Here is an 18,047-nt window from a genome sequence, read left to right as displayed (position 1 = left end):
GGTTCAAACTGATGGCCTGGAGTACTTTTGCAGAGTGATTGAGTTCAAATTGGCTAATTTCTAAATTAGTATTCAGTGCAGATGGAAACATGTGACCATGTTGTCGCAGTCTTCAACAGCTCAGTGTCATGTCCATTGGAACTTGTCAGAAGTGTGGGTGCATTATGACCTAAGAGCAACATGGCTGCCAAGTGCCATTTCTGGATCTGGTGTAATTGCCTCGACCGGATACATTATTGTATCATTTGCGTAAATTATTTTATCAGCATTGTGAATCTCGGTGATGAGATCTGTTCACATATGTGTGATATCAAATGAAATTTCACTGAAAATTGGCGCTATCTTTCAAGTCCCAACACACTTTCTATAAGAGATAGCGGTCCAGGAGCAGAAGGAGACACGAACTTGGATCAAATGCAGTTCAGCTGCCAGAGCCAATGAGAACGGTTTCAGTAATTGTTGAATTTAGTTTCCAGAAAGAAATATTTGTGAATTTGTTTTCCTTGCACATATCATTCAATGGAAATGAAAACTGGGCTGTTTCTATAACGGGCGACTGATCCACAACGGTTGAAAATCTAGCCCGTAGTCTCTACCTGGAAAAGTTACCTGCATTGCACAGTGTGCAAGTTCTGGATGAAAGGTGCAGTGGGTGTGAGACGCATGGCTGAGAGTCCTGAGTTTAGAGCACATTGGTGGAATGCCACGTACAGGGCTGTTTGAAAAGCTCCCCAGTGACATTGAGGGAATTAGGGATGAACGCCAAAATACTCAAAGCAAATTGGAAAGTTCTTCGCTCACTTAGACACTTGGTCCTGCTCTTCTCACTAAATGCTATGTTGTTCCCGAGCTGTTGTAACCTTGCAATTCTTCACTGCTGGAAAGGAACAACTCTTCATCCCGCAGTGTTTGCTGACTCATTATCGATAAAGAATTTGTTTATTCACATATAGTGCAACATTATAATGTTATGAGCAGGACTATGTTGAGTGAACTATGGATACTTACCTTTGTTTAGAGGGGTTGGAGTTTAACATCACCTTCTGCTTATTCTATGGTCTCTTTGTGGCTGTCTGGCATTTCAAAATCTTGCAACAGTGGATGTTCCATCTTGGGAAAATCTGGCATTTTCCATCTTATTCCTGCTAAAAAGCAAAACTTAAGTTAATTTTGGAAGGGAAAAAAAAACAGAGTTGGTTTGTTTTCATTAGGAATGTGCCAACTTCAAAATGGGGTTAACCTGGATCATGACCGCGCAACTCAACTTCTGATTAAGTCAAATGGACTAAACCCCTGAGAATCAAAAGTCATCCTAGTTCAAAACCAGAAAGCAGATTGTTTTTTTCTAAATATACTTAATTCATAAAAAAGTATTATTCATGTCTGTGTTCCTGAATTTTTCTTCATAAAATGGATTTATTTATAAGCTGCAGGAAGTGTAGGCTATTCAGAGCTGAGTGTGACTAAGGCAGGAAGATGCATGAGGTGTTAAGGATGGTTTCCCAAACAGAATTACCTGGTTTATCTCTTAATGAAGGCATTGAGCTGAGCTGGTATATATAGCTCAGTGGGCACTGACACTCCCTCTGCTACCTCGCTCAGCAGGCCATTCTTCTGTTTGAGTCTTCAAGATGAATGCTGCCTGGGGGGGAGCATCACAGCCAAACCTAACGGTAACCTCACCCATGTACATGGGAGAGGGGGAAGAAATTTGTCAACACTGAGTGTAACCAAATCGTAAAGGCATTTATAGAGAATGGCTTTACAATTTGACTAGATACGATGCGCAGACAAATTTCCCCACACAGATAGTAATCAGCAGCAACAACATTATCCCATTTTTTTTCCTCCCCCTCCCCTCCCCTGCCCTGCAGCCCAGGAACCAAATTGCACAGCTTCAGACTGCCTTGCCACTTACATTTAAAGCTGCTCACATCCATTCTCAGTACCTTCACATGCATTTCTGCCTCACTTGGCCATTGCAATTTGCTACATGCAGGCTTTGCCCTTTGTGTGCTGTTTGGGACAGCGAGCACACACACATCTAGGAATAGGTAAGCAGCGGCTTCCCAGCCTCATTTGGGGCGTTGAGCAGTTATGGTTGTTTTGTTGCTGGCAGCCATCTGTACTTCTCATGTAGACCTCCTTGAACCTGTCCATAGGAACTGAGGATAAAAATTATGGACAGCTACAGCTCATCAAATGTTTAGCTTTTTATCTAACTGTTGTCAGTGAGCTGACAGCAACCTCTGGGTGCTGCTATCCATTTATATTTGTTGTCACATGCCAGTTTCTTTAGAGCTGCATTGCTCCAATGTGAAATACGGAGACTCGCTTGAAATGTGCGTCAAAGGAATGCAGATGCGTTTATATTGCTGCAGCAGCAGGCACCAAATCCGACGGCAGATTCATAGGCTTCCATTTTCATGGCTTGACAAGGTGGTTTATATTTACGAGGGCAGCCAATGGTGGGAGAAACGATCGTCTGCCTTCGTCTTCTCTCCCCTAATGTAAAAATGTCACTGTAGCACTTCAAAAATGGCTTTGCGATTCCTGTGAATTACTGTTCCTTTCTGGTGCCCCAGGTTACAATATAAATCTGTCGATCCTCCCTCAGCTCTTTGTGATGTTATCTGAGTGGAAGCCTAGCTTTCTAATCAACATGCGCAGTCTCTCGCTCTTCAGTTCTCCATGACTGTTTATGTAATGTGCATTGAATAGGGTACTCATTATTGTACACCGTCAAACCCATTGGGTGCACTGCGCCCCACTTCACCCTCCTCCTCCCTCAGTAAGGTATGAGTTTACTGTGTTATGGTACTGAATTGAACAATGTGACGAGCACCTTGCTCAGTCGAACATTAAATCGCTAACATCTCTTGATCCAAAGCGTGACTTTAGATCAATACTGCGGGCTGCTGCTGACCACTGCTTTGTGCTTTTCACTTGTGTGACTAGTCCTGCCTCTAGAATAATGAGCTGTATAGGAGCAGTGCGCCCGAGGCATAACTGTTCGATCGCTAACCAGCCGCAAAAAGCTGCCTCTACACCTTCAATGACAAATGGCTGTCTAAATTTTTTTAAATAACAGTACTTTGCTGCTCCTCCAACACCGCCAATTTTAGCTGTTCAGTTGCAGCCTGACCTCATTTCCCTGTCAGCGGGTTGCTTAGAGAACAGATGTAAGAGGTCTGCTATCACATCTGGTTCTGTACCTCAGCATTGAACATTGTGGAGGACATCGACAGGACCAGCTGAATTGAAAGGTGTACAATGCATTTTTAATCCCTTTTCCCCAGCTCCTCTGCCCTATCCGCCCCAGACTGTGCCACAGAAAAGTAGCTCTTAACGAACATTTTCCCAGTGTGACATTTTCCATTTCCCATCAGTACTTCATCCTAATGTTATAAAGCTCAAAATGATCGCTCCAGACGTCTTGCCAGTTTGGAAGGACATTAATCTATCACTGGGGAGAGAAGCCATGATGTGGAGATGCCAGTGATGGACTGGGGTGGACAAATGTAAGGAATCTTACAACACAATAACCTGGTGTTGTAAGATTCCTTACATTTGGGGAGAGAAGAACAGAGTTAATTTTTCAGGTCCATAACCTTTCATCAGAACTGTTCTGACAAAAGGTTATCGACCTGAAACGTTAACCCCGTTACTCTCTCCATAGATGCTGCCTGGCCTGCTGAGTGTTTTCCAGCATTTTCTGATTATATTTCAGATTTCCAGCATCTGCAGTATTTAGCGTTTGATCAATCTATAACTGGCCATTTTACCATATGGCACCTCTAAGTGAGATTAGCAGTTAAGTGGTGAATTCGAAGGACAGTTTTGTTCATGCCTGATAGGAATTGGTTGTGACTGTCTAAATCTGTTCCATGTAGGACTCTTGCATCCAGATTCACTTGAATCTGAAACTAATCCCCGTGATGTAAGGCCAGGTGCTAACTCTCTGTGCCTGTGAAACTATATCCTAATAAAATAAAAAAATAAATCTGATAATATAGACATTAAGAAGAGAGGTCAGTGTGGGAAGGTAATTGTAACTTTGAGTAAAAATGGAGTGCTGCTTCTTTTAACCCTTAGAAATAACGACACTGCTTCACACTTCCTGGAAAAGAAAATTTTTCACATTTTCTTTGATGTGCGGCTCGAAGAGAGAGAGCTGCTCCAGGCTTTCCGAATGATGCTCTTATGGGACCTTTGCAGCATCTAGTTATACTGGCTGCACAAGTATGCTTTTGTGCAGAAATACACAATGACTGAAATTGCCGAAAGAAACTGAGAGGCAAACGATTCCTGCACACTGTAGGGGGCCATTTTACGAATTTGTGTTCCGGCTGGGAGCCTTGCCCTCCGACCCGTACCCGCCGTATATGTCGGGAAATGTGGGTGCCGGCTGCCCGCGATTTTCCAACGTGCACTGCGGGGGGGGGCGAGGCTTCAGCTCGGCAACACTCACTTCTAAAATGACCCCTGTACTTTTACTGAAATTGTGGATCCCATTCATGAAGAATGTGTTTACGATTTTATTCCTGATAGCACGCAGAGGCAATCTCCCTCCCCCGCATTACATTACCCGTAATTAAATAAACCGCTCTTTATTTAAAATCATTAAGAACATTATTCTTATTTTTTTGGATAGTTTTGCTACTTGAAGAGATTGATGGGTTTTGTTTTTTTTGAAAGATATTTCCGATTTACTTGGCCCCAAGTTGCTTGTAATGCTGTGAAACCTTTCGATCAGGCCATTATAATGGCACTTGACCACAATGTATTGCTGCCATTAAAATAAACAAGTGTATCTATTTGGACAAGCTAAGTTTTGGATTTAGCCTGAAGAAATAGCTCATCAATTTCCCCCACAGCCATCAGCCAAAACCTCATCAATACTGTGGAGCCCCTCCATTGTGTGAAAGTGTCAGGATGAGAGAAAGGCTCCATTAGCTGCTGTCATCGATCTTTAAAGGCCTCCAGATTAGGTGTCAGTGGTGGTGCTGTCACTAGTTTACTCACCATGGGGAGTCAAGCTAGTCCCACTTCCAATATGACCTTGGTGTGAAACGTAACTCTTGGCTTTACTAATAGTGACATATCGATGTTGTATCTCATCGACTGGCATTACGAAGGGGCAAAATATTATCTGTAACACAGAGGTGGAAAACTTGCTTACTTGTGAAATAAAATCAGCCCCGATTGATATTTTCACTTCAAATATTTATTCATGACTGATTGTTAAAGTTTGGTTTTATTTTGCTGGTGTGCAAATGGCTGCTGTAATCTTTTGTTTTGTTCAGTATGAAAGTACTGATTTTCTTTAATTAGACACTAGAATGTTATGGTTGTCCGCACTCTATAATTCCTACTTATTTAAAGTTGGTTGTCCACCAATTTATTCTCATTTGTTTTCAACTCATGACGTGAACCTTACATTAGTTATCACCACCCACTGCTTTGAGCAAAGTGTAATGGTGGGCTTCTAACATTTTCAGATAACATCCATTTAAACTGTTAAAAGAATGCACAGCAGTACAATGGTGGATTCTGTCCTTCCAAACTTGAGTTGTGTCTGGGGAGAGGATTTTTGCTGTATAAAACTATGGTCAAAGATCTTGTCACTAGTGGTTAGACTAATTTGAGGTGATGAATCAAAGCTTTGAGTCTGCCTAAGGAAGTGGATGTGGAGATGCCGGTGATGGACTGGGGTTGACAATTGTAAACAATTTTACAACACCAAGTTATAGTCCAACAATTTTATTTGAAAATCACAAGCTTTCGGAGGCTTCCTCCTTCCTCAGGTGAATGTGGAAATGAAATCCTCGAACCTTTCGCATTTATAAATCACAGAGATTTCTGTGTGATTTATAAATGCGAAAGGTTCGAGGATTTCATTTCCACATTCACCTGAGGAAGGAGGAAGCCTCCGAAAGCTTGTGATTTTCAAATAAAATTGTTGGACTATAACTTGGTGTTGTAAAATTGTTTACAATTAAGGAAGTGGATGCATTGGGTGACTAGGCTTCAGGTACAGATGGAAGTGATGGATTGCTGAATGAGACAACCTCTGAACTGCTGGGAGTAAGTTTGCTAAAGCTTTCCTCGGGAAATAAAATGAGCTGGGTAGAGTGCACAAAGATTTGATGGAGGTGTTCAGAATTACAAGGGGTTTTGATAAAGTAGTTAGGGATAAACTGCTTCCACTTGCTGGAGGGTCAGAGGGGAAATGAAGAGAATTTTTTTTACGCAATGAGTTATGATCTTTGAATGCACTGCCTGAAACAGTGGTGGAAGCTGATTCAATAGTAACTTTCAAAAGGGAATTAGATAAATACTTGAAAAGGAGAAATTTGCAGGGCTACGGGGAAAGAGCAGGGGAGTGGGACTAACTGGATAGCTCTTTCAAAGAACTGGCACAGACATGATGGGCCGAATAGCCTCCTTCTGTGATGTATGTTTCTATGATAATAGAGGAGACCATGATAGAGCAGATCGTATGGGCTGTGGAAAGTGCAGGCTTGACCCTTTCTCAATTATTCCCGAAAGTTTGTTTTTCTCATTCCATTGTGAGTGGTCTTTTCTCATTCCATACTTTTTTTAATGTTCTTGTGTCTTTGTACGAAGGCAATGGATGCCTTGGACCAGGAAGCACTTTATAAAAATTGGACCTTATTTTTGTGAGTTTTGTGCTTGACAAAGTGAGGGATGAAGGCTGGGATTTGGACATGTTGGCATTGGACATTCCCAGCTTGGTTCTTTGCAGTGCAAAACCCTGCTACCCCACAGGTTTTTAAACTGGGGTTGCCAAACCCTAAGGGGTACACGAGGGGCCCCGAGGAGACAGAGGTCATCAAATTTCTGTTTGTCATCAGACTCCCATATTTTTCCTGTTATTTCAGTGTGTGCGTGTGTGTGTGTGTGTGCGTGCGTGTGCGTGTGTGTGCGTGCGTGCGTGCGTGCGTGTGCGTGCGTGCGTGTGCGTGTGCGTGTGTGTGTGTGCGCGCGCGCCCAACCAAATCTAAACATTTTGCCCTTTGGATAGTTGCCTTTTGGAGGTGAGGATAGGACGCCCTGGGAGTGTATCGGTATTGGCAGGGGGGTCCATGGGAATATGTTAACATTTGCAGGGGCTCCCCCACAATGAAACATTTAAAAAACACTGCTTTAGTCTGTCATAACAATGTGCCTCAGCCCGGTCTCAGAAAATCATCTCCTACTGCACCAGTGTGACGATTATTCATTTCCTACACCAGCCATCCTTTGTCCCGCCTGAACGATATTTCCAATTTAGAACCAAATTGCTCTGGAAAAGGTGCAAAAAAGATTTACAAGATGATACCAGAACTGAGAGGTCATAGCTATTAGGAAAGATTGAACTGGCTGGGGCTCTTTTCTCTAGAAAAGAGAAGGCTGAGGGGTGACCTGATAGGGGTCTTCAAGCTTATGAAAGGGTTTGCTAGGGTAGACTTGGAGAGGATGTTTCCACTTGTGGGGGAGACCAGAACTAAGGGCCATAAATATAAGATAGTCACTAATAAATCCAATATGGAATTCAGGAGAAAACTCTTTCCCAAGAGAGTGGTTAGAATGTGGAATTCGCTATCACAAGGAGTAGTTGAGGTGAATAGCATTGATGCATTTAAAGGGAAGCTTGATAAGTAGATGAGGGAGAAAGGAATATAAGGAAAGATATGTCGATGAAGAAGGGTAGGAGAAGGTTCGTGTGGAGCATAATGGCGGAGGTATTCCCATACTCCTGCTGCCCTTATCCTACTGGGTGGTGGAGGTTGCAGGTTTGGGAGGCTCTGTCGAAGAAGTTGCCTTGGTGAGTTGCTGCAGAGCATCCTGTGGGTAGTACACACTGAAGCCACGATACACCGGTGGTGGAGGGAGTGGATGTTTAAGGTGGTGGATGAGCTGCTTTGTCCTGGATGGTGTCGAGCTTCTTGAGGATGCATGTGTACCCTGCATACAGGCTGCAGACAACTTAGGTATAGGCCAGAGCGTTACGGCCAGGAACCTAAGGAAGAGTACTTACCCAGAAGCAGCATAGGTAACTTCTGAGTTAGTAACCCAACAGAGCGAAGTGAATGGAAGCACATGGTGCCCTTCCACTTCCCTTACAGGTTTGACAAGAGGAATACTGGGTTACATTTTATTAAACTGGGCAGATAATTTGTAACTGTCAAACTAAAGCCAAATATCAAACTGAATCTGTGCATTTGGCATTGTGGCTGTAACTGTATTGTAACTGTCACACAGTAGCAATCCCATTAACTCACTCTCGGGTATGCATCTAATGCTGACTCCCAGTGCCGTTACCTAAGCTTGTGGTGTTTGCAGGTACACGTTTAACCAATGGGAGTTCCACTTCCATAGTCATTTCAGTATTTAAAACAGAAAAATCTGCCACCTGTCTCCCTCTTAGTCACGTGCAGCTTTGTGCTTTATTTTTCTCCCAATTTTCTCCCCTCCTCTCCTGTCGGCATCGACTCCCTGACTGGGCACAGCTCCATGGGCAGCTGCCCTCTGGTACCTTGCCCAAGTGGCCATTATTTAAGTGTGAGCCTTGACGGTGAATGCCAGACTATCTGTCTGTGGAGGACATTCAGCCGAGTTTTCATCTGTTCTTACCCAATGTTTCCATAACTGCCCTTCTAGTAGAGAAAGAAAAGAAAGACTTCCATTTATATAGTGCCTTTCACAACATCCCAAAGTGCTTTACAACCAATGAAGTACATTTGAAGTATAATCACTGTTGCAGTGTAGGAAATGCGGCACCCAATTTGCTCACAGCAAAGCCCCTCATACAGCAATGAGATAATGACTGGATATTTTGCTTGAGGTGTTGGATGAGGGATAAATGTTGACCAGAAAACCAGGGAGAACTCCCCTGCTCTTCTTCGAACAGTGGCGTGGGATCTTTTACGTCCACCTGAGAGGGCAGATAGGGCCTCGGTTTAAGGTCTCATCTGGAAGACGTCACCTCCGACAGGGCAACACTCCCTCGTACTCCACTGAAGGCGACAGCCTGGATTTTGTGCTCACATCTCTGGACTGGGACTTGAACCCATGACCTTTTGATTTGGAGCCAGTAAACAGACAATATTTTTGTCGATATTTTTGCCATTATAAACCAAGTATTGAATCCGAATTCACAAAAATTGGATTATATATAAGAAAATATGCATTTTAAAAGGAGTTGCAAAATGTTCTGGGGCACTTTCTCCTGAGTTTCCCAAATGGCAGGTGCCATTCAGTCCAGTGTTACTTTATTTTTAATTATTATGGTCTTTGAACAGTTTCAGAGCTGTGGCACCTGTCAACCACAATAATTATCACTGAAAGGTTGAGTCCGTGGAATTTACGTTGCAAGACTAATCCGCTGCTTTAAGGATTCCTCATTAGCAATCCCCTCACAAATCTGAGTCAGCTGTCTCACCTGTAACTCTCCGTCTGCAGCCAGCCTCAGGGCATCCTGCTCCTAGCACACATTGGAACTTCACTTATTCAGCTGTTAAAATTGAAGGCCTGGTTTAAAGGAAACCCGTGAAGGTTCAGCACTTTTTCCGCATTACTTTTAAAACCACACATATATACTGAGCTTTGCAGTTTCAATATCTTAGTCCCCTGCTTGCTGAAGGCAGTGACTCATGCCATTCCATGATCACTAACAGTCTTGTGTTCGCTTCTTGCCTGACTGGCCTTTCTTGATGTGCGAGTCTGAGATGAGCTTCCGCCCACATATCTGCTCCATCATCAAGACTGCCTACTTCCACCTCCGTAACATTGCCCATATCCGGCCCTGCCTCAGCTCATCTGCTGCTGAAACTCTCATCCATGCCTTCGTTACCATCTGTAAGGAATCTTACAACACCAGGTTATAGTCCAACTGTTTTATTTGAAAATCACAAGCTTTCGGAGGCTTTCTCCTTCGTCAGGTGAGTGTGACGAAGGAGAAAGCCTCCGAAAGCTTGTGATTTTCAAATAAAACAGTTGGACTATAACCTGGTGTTGTAAGATTCCTTACATTTGTCAACCCCAGTCCATCACCGGCATCTCCACATCTTAGTTACCATCAGCCTTGACTGTTCCAATGCTCTCCTTGCCGGCCTCCCATCTGCCACCATCCATAAACTTGAGCTCATCCAAAACTCTGCTGCCCGTATCCTAACTTGCACCAAGTCACGTTCACCCATCGCCCCTGTGCTCGCTGACCTACATTGGCTCCTGGCCGGCAACGCCTCAATTTTAAACTCCTCATCCTTGTTTTCAAATCCCTCCATGGCCTCACCCTCTCCTATCTATGTAACCTGCTCCAGTCCCACAACCCTCCGAGATCTCTGTGATCCTCCAATTCTTGCCCCTTCTGCGTCTTCGATTTTCATTGCTCCAACATTGGCGGTCATGCCTTCAGCTGCCCAGGCCCTAAGCTCTGTAATTCCCTCCCTAAACCTCTCTACCTCTCCTCCTTTAAGAAGCTCCTTAAAACCTACCTCTTTGACCAAGCCTTTGGTCACCTGTCCTAATATCTCCTTATGTGTCAAATTTTGTTTGATAATCACTCCTGTGAAGCGTCTTGGGACGTTTTATAAATGCAAGTTGTTGTAGACAGTGAAAATTGACAGGATTTGCAACCATAAGATTACCACAGCCTAATCCTGTCCTTACCTGATATCTACAGAGGGTGCTGCACAAAGATCCCAATAACCATATCGCTTTAAATCTGAATCATATTGCCCAATCTTCCAACGCCTGTCCTAGGTCCTGGAATATACGAAACTGCCACGTTGATCCTTGGATCACTATCTACTCACCAGACCACCCACGAGGGGTAGGATTAGTGGACATCAGAGCCTATTGTACTGATCCCACCACCACTCTGGGCTAAGATCAGCTGACTCAGCACAGACCGGGGGTTGAAACTGCAAAGAAAGAAAAGAAAGAACTTGCATTCATATAGTGCCTTTCATGACCTCAGGACATCCCAAATCACTTTACAGCCCATGAAGTACTTCTTAAAGTATAGTCACTGCTGTAATTTGGGAGACCTTCCTGGGTCTGTAGGAGTCCATGAGTGAGTGATGGAGGCCACATTTGACTTTTATTACACAAAATTTCTCCAACAATGATATTTCCGTGTGAATTTCCTGTGCTAGTTTAATTATTATTTTTGAAAATTATTTGCACATTTTAACTTTTCCTCGTTAGGACTCCCTGTGCCACAAACTACAGAATGTGGCAAGTGACTTGTTTCCTGATCTGTCCCAGTGCTGCTCTTAGACTAACTGCTAGCAGATACAAGGAGAAGCCCAGGGGCACTTGATGTCTGAATTTCCCTCTCTCACTGATGTTCTGCTCTGGTTTCCTGAGAGCACAGTTAGTTCCCTGTGCAACTCTTTACTGGGCCATTGGGCGATGGGGGTGGGGAGCGATAGATCAATGTGAGGGGGGTTTAATCTTAGGCTGAGATCGGCCCCTTTCCTCCCCTTACGACAGTGATCAGCTCCGGCTATAACCACAACCCGTCTGGGTGACCTTTTTTCTCCAAGACTCTGCAATATGTGAAATTGGCACAGTGCACTGTAGCAGAGGCCTGAGAGGAGGCCAGGTACCAACTAGTGCTCTCCTCAGGCGGACAACAGTTGTGACATGTACCAAACCATTGAGATAAACTACAACAGTGTAATCTTCTCGCTAGCGCAAGGCAGTAAAGCTCCTTTGTAACCGCTCCTTGCCTCCTTCGCTCCAATCCCAACTTAAATCAGTCTATGAACGCTGTTTCGTGACCTCTGTAACCCTTTCCCAGAATTCCACAAAGTCTGCGGCCTTCAGACAGCTGCTGCAATCCATTCATTTCAGAAGTTAAACCTGGAGAAGCGGCTTTTGAAATCTCTCTGAGCTTTGTTCCTTGTTTCAGATAATGATGAGTTTGCCACATGCGGTGAAGCAGTTCCTGTAACGATCACCTCTGGCCCTGATCCGTGGGCGGTCCCTTTTAGTCAGCGGCTTCGTGCAGGATCAAGTTGGATTCATTCATTTATTGTCGGGACAGATGTTCTCATTGCTCATTACAGCTGTGCCAGCCTGTATTTGAACAGTTAGTGATCCAGAGGTCATTGTGACAACTTGGTACATTGCAGAGTATCGGGGTGGGTGGGGGGGGGGGAACAACCCAGGACAGTCGTTGAACGTTGGACGATGTGATTCATATTTAAAGTGGTAATGTTATTGGGATCGTTGACCTTTGAAGATAAACGCCAAACTCCCATTTCCAAATTCGAGGGGGAGTGGGATGTGCTCCTAATATTGAGCCTGCAGCCCTATTATGGGACAAGATCATTTTTTTTTAAACGTTCCTTCCTACACACTTTCCCCTCACCCTCCAACAGTTACACCATGTCTCCCAGGTGAGACTTCAATTTCCTGCCGTCCCACCCCAGAACTGTGCCAGTAATTCCCGGTACTTCTTTTGTGTGGCAGCAAAAGAACACAAGAGAAAGCTGTGGAGCTGGGGCTATAGCAGTATTGAATGTTCTTGATAGGGCCTAATAGTTTTCAATTGAGCGTTTTTGTTGCTTATATGGATGCCAGCATAGGCCTGGCTCGATAGTTACAAGAGAAAAGACTCAGAAATTCCACAGCTACGTAGGATGCGAAGACAGCGTGAGAAAACGAGAAAGGCAGCAAAGAGGGCGAGAGAGAGGATTACACATCAATGCTGCACGTAGCTTGCCTTTTTTTATATAACTGTGTTTATGTTTATGGTGCAAGGCAATGCCTCAGGTACACTGTTTGTGACTGAAAATCTCACAAGTAAATCTCACAAGTTGGATGTTGACAGTTCTGCATTCTCTTTTGGACCTGTTGCCATGACAGCGTGCTAACGCTGTCCGAAACTGCTCAGCATTCAGATCTTCTGGATCAGGTTCCAGCCAATTCCACTTTTGACTCTTTGTCGTTAAACTAACAAAGCAGGCATTTTAAAAGTGCTGTTTGTCAGGAGGTTAAATACAAAGTCTACCTGGACAGTCTCTTTTTCACAGAAGGACAGTTGCACTTTTTAAAACAGTGTTACTGGGTTTATCTGTAAGATGCGTTACCCAGTAGGCTCACCATGAGCAGCAAAAAATGTACTTTTCAACAAACGGTTAACTGGTCAAAGTCCCCATTGTATACACGGCCATTGTCAGACTGTACTCGTCTGGTCTTTAATTATCCTAATGCCTGACCGTAATGTCACCAGGAATTGAACAATACTCTTTTTAACCAAGTTCAGTGCTGCTGTCTAATCAGTGTCTCCATAAACAGTTCTTTCATTGTATATTTAATAAAATTCAGGACATGAGCTGTCACTTCCCATCAGGAGAAGAGAAGTTGCTCAATGGGAGGAGGAGGTTTTTTCCATTCATAATCACGGACAGTTTAGTTCCTAATTTAAGAATACCATCAATCCTTCATTTTGATTTTAGAAAGGCTGACGTTAATTGCAGGCAAATATTTAGACACCTCAACACTGAGATGTCCATGAATGTGCCAATATTGTAATGTTGCCATGAACAATGTCTTTTATTAACTTTGGAAAAAGAAAAAGCTTCCAATTAAGTGAATGGCTTTTTGTTTGCTGAAGGGTAAGCAGATTCAGCAGTGAAGCCCTGTTGGTTACCTTTCAAGTGTGGTGTCACTTCCCGTGGAGGAAGGTTGCACTGTGGAGTGAAGAGGAAGAGTTTTCATCAATAAGACTCAGAGCCAGTAAAAAATGTTAATGTTTTTACCCTGTTATGATTGAAAAACGTTACTGGAGACCTTAAAGATTTAAAAGAGTAATTTAGTCCATGGCACCTGATGAGCTATTGAGGTTGTCAGCAAATAAAGGATCTTGCAAACCCTTTTACAACAATTACTAATCACACAATACACCAAGAATTCTGTTTATCACATTGATATAATATATTGGAATCCTCTCAGTAATGCTTTCATGCTTCTCCAGTACACTGCAATCGATGGGTGACACGGTAATGGTAATGCCTATCATTCTTACTCACTCCAGAGTTAGTGCTTTAACTTCTCTCAGCCTGTTGCAACAAACACACCAACCGGACACGCTGGCTGATGATTTACACTTCTGCGCTCACCAGCACATGATTGTCCTGTGCAATAAAGTGAATGGAGGAAAAATCGTGCGCTGGCGAGTGCACAAGTGTAAAAGTCGGACCACCATTTTCTTTGACTAACTGTGGGAGATTCACTAGCAGTCATAGTAGGTACAGCACAGAAGGAGGCCATTCAGCCCATTGTGCCTGTGCCAGCACTTTTAAAGACCTAGCCAATTAGTCCCATTCCCCTGCTCTTTCCCCATAGCCCTGTCATTTTTATCCCCTTCAAGTGTTTATCTAATTTCCTTTTGAAAGCTACCATTGAATCTGCTTCCACTACCCTTTCAAGCGGTGCATTCCAGATCATTACAACTCGCTGCGTAAAAAAATGTTTCCTCATGTTGCCTCTGGCTCTTTTGCCAATTACTTTAAATCTGTGTCCTCTGGTTACTGACCCTTCTGCCACTGGAAACAGTTTCTCCTTATTTACACTATCAAAACCATTCATGACCTTGAACACCTCTATCAAATCTCCTCTTCACCTTCTCTGCTCTAATGAGAACAACCCCAGCTTCTCCAGTCTCTCATCCCTGGTACCATTCTAGTAAATCTCTGAACCCTCTCTAAGGCCTTGACATCCCTCCTAAAGTGTGGTGCCCAAAATTGAACACAATACTCCAACTGAGGCCTAACCAGTTTTAATGTATCAATCTTAATTCTGATTCTGATTATTGCACAAACACTGAACAGACAATCTCTAACACAATGTTCTGATATAAAACCAGTCGGCAGAACCCTCAGCCGCTGTGAACTCGAAATGATTTGAACACGGGGACTTATGATCTAGAAGTGGATGCGCTGCCATTGTGCCATGCAGTCTTGTGTGTTTAGGATTTCAATGTGAGTTTTGTCTGTAAGAAAATGCACCGTAAACATTGCAAGCTGAGCACGGCTGATATTCCACCAATTACCGTATTGTCGGAGAGCAGGCACGTGAAAATTATATAAAAACCTGAGATTGGCTTCACGGAAATCAGAATTCTTCTTGACAGGCAAGGCCGCGAAAGGCCTGAAGGGAGGCCACACCGATTGCAGGGGAGCTGCTTCACTGTGACATTGATTTTTTTGTGCAGTGAGCGAGACCAGACTTTTTCCGCCTTTCCACAATGAATGTCATACCTCTATTTTGGAAAAGCAAGATGGTACGCACATTCCGACTGCAGAACAGGCTCGAAGGGCTGAATGGGCTACTCCTGATCCTATGCACCTATAACTGGTTTCAGTTGATTTGTGAGAGATCATTAAAGGATCTCTGAAATAGATTGAATAAAAATCAGGCAAACTGCATCGCAAGAGTTCTGGGTGTAGTATGTCGAGGGTGTGTCATGGAGTTAACGTTCCCCAGTGACTAACGTCGCAGTATGGAGTCTTCAGAGTATAACTGAGGTTTCTTCAGAAATCACAATAAAATGACCCCTCTCCTTTAAGTCATGTTTTTCACATCCACACCAGTCGCTCGTGTGTGGCATTGCACACGGGCGGAGTGACGGGGTGCGGTGTAATTTTAACTTTTATCACCAGCCGAAAAACGTGTGATAGTGTCAATGGAAAATCGGGTGAGGTGTAGAACTGTGTAGAATTCGCTGCCTGTTTTTCGTCCGGCAATAAAAGTTATAACTATCCCCAGGGAGTCATGACTAAGTGTTGTCCTCGGGTGGAACAGGGTTAGAAGCCACAAATGATTTGACCAGGCCATCTAGGCCGGAATTCAGTCCCTGTCTTAGAGGACATTCCGTCCTTATTTTTATATAATACTCTGATTTGATATTATTATTCATAGTGAAATAGCAAAACCCACAGCAGGTTGGGAAGCAGAGAAGTAAAGCTGGTTGGAGCACAGGAGTGCAGGCTGAGGAGCCGGGAGGTGCAAAATCGAGGAGCTACAGTGCCACCGCTGGAAGGAGGGTATAATTACAGTGTGACAAGTTTACATAGGCAGATCCCATTATAAGAACACATAATGGGAAGAAGTTAACACGAAAGTATGACAAAAACACGCCAACAGGAAGTAAGGTTTTGTAGACAGGAAGTGTTCACAGATGTAAGCTTTTTAATAGATTAGAAGATGTACACTCTTATGCGTATATGTTATCCATTCCCTCCCCATTACTTTCTTCCCTTCCAGCAGTAAGAATAGCAACAAAGCTAAGCTTCCACCAATGTCATTATTTTTTGGCTGCCAAAAAGCACCGTAGCATGGCCCAGTGAAGAACGAAAGAAGGACGTGTTTATATAGTGCCTTTCACGACCTCAAGATGCCCCAAGAAGTACTTTTTGAAGTGTAGTCACTGTTATAATGTAGGAAGCACGGCCGCCAATTTGTGCACTGCAAAGTCCCACAAACAACATTGAGGTAATGAGAAGATCATCTGTTTTTTAGTGATGTTGGTTGACAGATAAATATTGGCCTGGACACTGGGGAGAACTCCCCTGCTCTTCTTCGAAATAGTGCCATGTGACCTTTGATGTCCACCTGAGAGAGGGCAGACGGGGCCTCGGTGTATCGTCTCATCCGAAAGACGTCACCTCCGCCAGTGCAGCATTTCCTCAGTACTGCTGTAAAATGTCAGCATAGAGTATGTGCACAGAAGACTCCTCTATCTCCTCACCATCACCCCTCCCCAAAGTAGCTAAAGTAAGGAAATCAGATTTAAATTCAGCATTCCATCTCTCCATAGAGAGGAGCATCCATGGAGAATAGTAAAGTAAGTCTCTCTGAAATACTCTGAAATCATTGATATCATTGCAGGGATGTCAATGGCTGAAGTCTGCTTCACATGTTCCACAATAGACTTGTTGCCAGTTTGCATCCAGGCAGTCAAACAGGCTTGAGCACTCTCTTTTGGTCCCCACAGTTGTATCGGTTTTGTTTTCAAGATTGACGTTCTGTGATACAGATTTAGTACAACAACTTGCATTTATATAGCGTCTTTAATATAATAAACATCCCAAGACACATCACGGAGGAGAGCAGAGATGCCGAGAGGTTGTCAGGAGAGGTGACTGAAAGTAGAATTGAAAAGAGAGAGAAGGAGCAAGGAAAGTGGTTTAGGAGAAGGGGGTAGTTTCACAGAGTCAGGCCAAGGCGGCTCAATCATAGAATTATAGAATCATACAGCACAGAAGGAGGCCATTTGGCCCATCGTGCCTGCCGGCTCTTTGAAAGAGCTATCCAATTAGTCCCACTTCCCTGCTCTTTCCCCATAACCCTGCAAATTTTTCCTTTTCAATTCCCCTTCGAAAGTTACCATTGAAACTGCTTCCACCACCCTTTCAGGCAATGCATTCCAGATCATAACAACTCGCTGCATAAAAAAAAAAATCACCTCATCTCCCCCTCTGGTTCTTTTGCACATTATCTTAAAAGGACCGGGAAAAATCTGGGTTTTAGAGGGAATACAACTTTTGTCTTTCTATTTGAAGGAAATGGGCATCCACTTGCAAAGAGCCCTGATAATAATTGGTCATCACCTTTAGATAGAAAGAAGGAGAGTGCATGTGTGTTTGTGTGTGTTTATACAGCCTCATTATGATTGCTATTGAAAGACTCTTTTTTGTGGAACTCTTAACAAGAGTACAAAACAAATTGTCCCTGTAAATCTGCCTGGTAACACAGCCAGACCTAAGAGCCAAGATGTGCCCAACAGGACCCTCTGCCGCTGTTCCTGGTGGACTTTCTGGAATCAGGGGGAGGTTCCCTACTTTACATTGCAATGGCAGGTGCTCGGGCCACTGGGAGTGCATCTCGGTCCCCGCCATAGTGAAGTGGGCAGACAGCCTGGTGGAAGATGCTGGGCTCCACCCAGCCCTGAAATAGAAACTGCACCCAGCAACCCACCTTTGTAAGGGGATCGCATTTAAATCTATTTTAACAAGAAAATGGTG

At 43.7% G+C, this 18,047-nt stretch overlaps 1 protein-coding gene across 2 annotated transcripts in view; it reads left to right on the top strand.

The window, feature by feature from the left end:
- ccdc85ca (coiled-coil domain containing 85C, a) overlaps positions 1 to 18,047 on the top strand; it is a 190,186-nt gene that overhangs the window by 115,342 nt on the left and 56,797 nt on the right. The gene's annotated exons all lie outside the window — the stretch shown is intronic.

Source organism: Heptranchias perlo, chromosome 10, assembly GCF_035084215.1.
Source record: "Heptranchias perlo isolate sHepPer1 chromosome 10, sHepPer1.hap1, whole genome shotgun sequence".
Lineage (NCBI taxonomy): Eukaryota > Metazoa > Chordata > Chondrichthyes > Hexanchiformes > Hexanchidae > Heptranchias > Heptranchias perlo.
The sequence above is the reverse complement of the archived record's forward strand: the minus strand, read 5'-3'. Positions and strand labels throughout refer to the sequence as shown.